The sequence below is a fragment of the Dendrobates tinctorius genome, unplaced genomic scaffold (assembly GCF_039654945.1).
Source record: "Dendrobates tinctorius isolate UK_male_01 unplaced genomic scaffold, ASM3965494v1 ptg000111l, whole genome shotgun sequence".
NCBI lineage: Eukaryota > Metazoa > Chordata > Amphibia > Anura > Dendrobatidae > Dendrobates > Dendrobates tinctorius.
The window spans coordinates 29,752,851-29,757,908 of record NW_027361779.1 but is presented as its reverse complement, the minus strand read 5'-3'; the positions used below and the strand labels follow the sequence as shown (position 1 = coordinate 29,757,908).

The 5,058-nt window shown below is 42.1% G+C and overlaps 1 long non-coding RNA gene across 1 annotated transcript; it reads right to left on the bottom strand.

Annotated features, from left to right (window-relative positions):
• Positions 1 to 264: 264 nt before the first annotated feature.
• On the bottom strand, positions 265 to 4,650 carry LOC141100947 (uncharacterized). Its single transcript, XR_012234824.1, has 4 exons — positions 4,473 to 4,650; positions 3,045 to 3,409; positions 2,570 to 2,708; positions 265 to 2,357 (listed from the first exon to the last, which is right to left on the bottom strand). It is a non-coding gene; the product is annotated as an uncharacterized lncRNA (long non-coding RNA).
• Between the last annotated feature and the right edge of the window lie 408 nt (positions 4,651 to 5,058).

Sequence of the window (5,058 nt, the reverse complement as noted above, 5' to 3'; positions counted from 1 at the left end):
CATAGAAGGTGCCAGTCCAATAAAACAAGGTAATGGACCCTAAGCTATAATATGTCACAGAAATAAACAAGATTCCCATTATTAGTCCTATAGTCCTATGTGAAAAAGTGAAATACAAGGTGCAATTTTGGGCGCACTCTGCCGTGCACAATAGCAACATCAATGATATGGCCAGGTGCCGCAGAAGTGGAATAATAACAATAGGATAAAAAAAAAAGGAGAGAAAGCACCACTGCAAAAAAGCGCACACTGCACCCATTATAATTAAGACTGAAATAAGTAATTTTTATTGATACAAAAGAGTTATACACAATAAAAACATGATAAAATCACAAAACTATGGCATCCATAGTACCCATAATACATATCAACACATAAATATCATACATATAAGCACATATAATGTGAGCATATGATCCAGCAACACTGTGGCACTATAACACTATACCTCCCTATTCCTAGGCTCATGAGGACTATATAACCCTGACAAAGCCCAGCCCATAGATGAATTGGAGCAACCACACACAAAAATCCATGTTATATAATTTTCTTACCAGGACCCTAATAAGCCCAGATAGCAAGAAAGGGGGGAAAAAGTTAAACCCACCACATATCAGTGGTGCCAAAACATATAGTATTAAAAACTGCCATAAAAATGATCAATAGCCGCAATGAAAATACAAATACACGGATGCCATACCCAGGACCATTACCCCACGCATATCGCCGTAACCTGTACGGCTTTGTCAGGGGAAGTGACACAGTGATCCAGGGGGCTTTAAATACCTTGCAGAAGTCAGTCGGGGCGTTACCACGCTCTGTGAACATCCCCTCTATGAGTCAGCCAAAGCAGGAAGTGTATAAACCAGCATCCCGGTCATGTGAACAGGGGCCATGGCAACCGCACATGACCTGTGTAAGCGCAAAGCAAATACAAGCCGGCGGTCTTGCCGCAGCGGGCATGTATTATAAGAGCCCGTAGGGGCCAAGAATATCAGCCCCACCGCGCCTGCATCCAGTGGAACGCAGGCTAGCGTGTTTGGGGCGCACTGAACTTGCGCGCATATTACCACCACCAGCGTGAGTTACTGTTAGTACATAAATAAACGCGTGCGCCACTCCCGTGAGTACAGAAACACACAAAAACAGGACATACATAGACACCATACAATACAATACACATGGGGGTGGATGGGAACACAAAACATAACAAACATAAAAAATTCACCTTACTAGGTGATATAACCGGTGATCAGGACACTCATTAAGAAGGAGCCCTCAATAGTTAATCTGGAATCCATTTTGCTTCTAATCTGACAAAAAAAAAAAACACCCAATACCTAAATTATTGAGAGAATATGGTATGGGGAATTATGGTATTTAAACAAATAACGGCAATTACTGACCAATGCCGATAAATACCAAAAAAGAAAAATATATCATAAAAATATATCGCAGCACAATGAATGCCAAAAGTACTGTAAATGCCAAAGAGGCTATTCATATCAATACGCTAGGATCAGCGAGGAGGGGGAGAAAGAAAAAGGGGGGAAAGGGAGGGAAAAGGGGAGAAGGTACACAATTAATAGGACTATATGAGAAAGGTCATATTGCTTATATATAGACGGAGGGTATACAAGATACCCATCTATCTCAGAGAACAGTGGCATCAATAGTTGACCCAACAATGCCAAGAACTCCTTTATAATTGTCCCTCTCCAGTTTGTCCACTGCAATCAAAGGAACAGATGTCACCCAGAAAGGAGCGCTAATAAAAAACATATATATATATATATATAAATATATATATATAAAACCTCCCAGAACTCTGATGACATTCCAAAATAGACCCATCCTGATAAATAAGGTCGCACGTAAACCCAGGGTAAATCCCCTCCATCCTCATACTTTAAGGCAGAGATAAGGTCATCCACCCGCCAACTCATCCCAAAAAACCCCTAAAAGGGTCAGATGAATACCGGTCAAAAGTTCCTTCTATCCTAGTGCCTTTAAATAAACGGTCCTCATGAGCCAAATAAGAAACCAAATAATGTCTTCTAATATTTAATGACATCACACAATTTATTGCTGGAAGTTCCAAAGTTCATAGGAAACTCCTAATAAACATAGCTCCACAAAATGAATGTCCAAGACCCAGATCCAGAGATGATAATGGCTGAAACCCAACGAGTCCAGAGACAATAATCGCTAAGGTCCACCAAGTCCAGAAATTCATTAAGGAACTCTCAAATAGGGCAAAAATGACCTCAAAAGAGGGTATTTCCTTGACGGAGCCATAGCAAAGTCATGACGAAGCTATAATTCCAGTAGACAATGATCCCAAGAGAAATGACTGCCTAAAGGAAAGGGGACCAGAATAACACAGTATGAACAATCAACCCAGAAAACCTGTGAACAACAGCTCTTCATTTAGCCCCCCTAGGCGCCAGGGAATTCAGACTGAAAATCCATCGGGACTCTATTTGTAATAATAATTTTTTAGGAGAACCCCCCCTATTAGACATTGATATCTTCTCCAATCCCACCACCCTAGTGTAAGTAACCTTACCAGCGTGGTGGGTCAGAAAATGAGCTGCCACAGACGTCAAGACTTTGCCTTTGGCTTGATCCGTACGCGCCAAATTGATTGTCGAAAAATGTTTCTGTATCCTTCGGCGCTATTCCTGAGACGTTTGGCCAATGTAGACCTGGTTACAAGGACAAATCAATGCATAAACCACACAACTGGTCTTACAGTTGATATAAGACATCAACTTGTGCCTAACACCGTCCCCTGGATTGATTAAATGATCCCTAGTGGGGTGCATGTGGGGACAAACAGTACAATTCCCACATGCAAAAGAACCCCTCAGCGTGATCCCCCGGTCCAACCCAATTGTTGGTCTCATATAATGGCTCCTCGTCAGGAGGTCCCTAAAATTCGGGGCCCTCCTGGCTGTAATACATGGCTGCTCGGGCACGATACTAGATGTCTGCAGATCAGTTGTAAGTATACCCCAATGTCTACCAAGCACTTCTCTTACCTGTGACCATTGGTTGTTTTATTGTGTGATAAACTGGGGTTTTGAATCCCTGATTTTTTCACGTGTCACCAACAAAGAATCCTGTGTACACCCATTTGCTCATTGATATACCCGCGAGATACTTCTCCGAGGATAGTTCCTCTTTTTGAAACGTTTCGTTAAACATGAAGCCTCCTCACGGAACACTTCGTCCGAGGTGCAATTTCTTCTTATTCTTAAAAATTGTCCAGTGGGGACTCCATTTCTGGTATGGGCTGGGTGGAAACTCGTATAGTCTAATAGACTGTTCGTAGCTGTTGGTTTTCAAAACAGTCTCATAGAGATACCACCATTCTCATTTGAAATCAAAAGATCCAAAAAGGTGACTGAAAGAGAGGACATAGAGTAAGTGAGTACAATATTGTGTGGATTAGAATTCAATAATTCAATGAAAGCACAGCATTCCTCCATTGTTCCAATCCAAATGAAAAAAATATCGTCGATAAAACGTGACCAATGCCGCACTTTATTTCTGAACCATTCTGTCGAATAAACCCGAGTTGCCTCCCACCAGCCTAAGAAAAGATTTGCCAGAGCCGGAGCACATCTGGCCCCCATCACCACACCTGACGACTGAAGATAATAAGATCTATCGAAGATGAAAAAATTATGCTTCATGATGAACTCAAGCAAATCAATAACAAATGAGTCATGCATTCTGCCAGACTGCGTCACCTGGTCAAAAAAGTGAAGTACCGCTCTTATGCCATCTGAGTGATCAATATTCGAGTACAGCGATTCAACATCGTAGGTGACTAATAATGCCTCAGACGGTAAGTCAACATCCCGACACTTCCTTATAAAGTGGGAGGTATCCTGTATATAAGATGGTAAATCTTTAACCATGGACTGAAGAAAATAATCCACATAAATCAATGCTTTTTCACACAAGCTACCTATGCTAGCCACTATAGGTCGGCCCAGAGGTCTCACAAGATCCTTGTGGACCTTGGGCAACATATAAAAGGTAGGTGTAATAGGATGTTCAACCCACAGGAATTCCATTTCCTTTTTACTGATAATACCCAACTCCAATGCCCTATCCAGTAGCCTTCTGAACTTGACCGAAAAGGGTCCAGTTGGATCCGATGGTAACTTTTTATAAAATTGAATGTTGTCCAGTTGATGTTGCGCCTCTTCCCGATATAGCTCATGTGGCCATTGTACCACATTCCCACCCTTGTCAGCCACCTTGATCACAAATGATTTATTAGATCTGAGGCTGGCAAGGGCTGATCTTTCACCGGCATGCAAATTATCCAACTGTTGAGACCTAGAGGGAATAGCCAAAAAGTCTTTCTTGACAAGTTAAAAAAACCCTAATGGCTGGAACCAACCCAAATGGTGGAGCCACCACCGATTTATTTCTGAACGGAAAACGATTTTTACCTGTATTTGAGTCCTCCTGTAAGAGGTCCAATAAATCCTGCAAAACCTGTCGGTCCGTCTGATCCAAGCCATCTACCATCAGTGGTTTGTTATGTAACACCTGGAGCACCAAATGCCTGCAAAAAATATAAAGGTCCTTAACCAAGGTAAATTTATCAACTGCCTTGATGGGGGCAAAGGTCAGACCACTCTGCAATATAGAAATTTCAATGAGTGAAAGTTTATACTGGGACAAATTAATAATTTGTAACAAATTATCCTGTACCTGTATATCCAAAGTTCCATCCCCCAAAGTATCTTGTTCCTCTATTTGCGAAAATTCCTGTACTGATTGTATTGTGGGGGTCTGCGTCCCCTGTATCGAGTACTTCTTGTAGACATTTAGCTGTTTGCTGCGGCCCCTTCTGGTCCGGTGTCGGCCTCGCTCTCGGCCGACGATAAAAAATCACTACCAGATGTATAATCCGGTTGGCTGGTGACCTCAACCGCTCTATCCGAAGCCTTATGTGGGGGAGCCCCATATCTTCTATTACCCTTATGCTTCCATTGAAATGCCTGTTGATCCTCAAAATCCCTACGGTCCCTA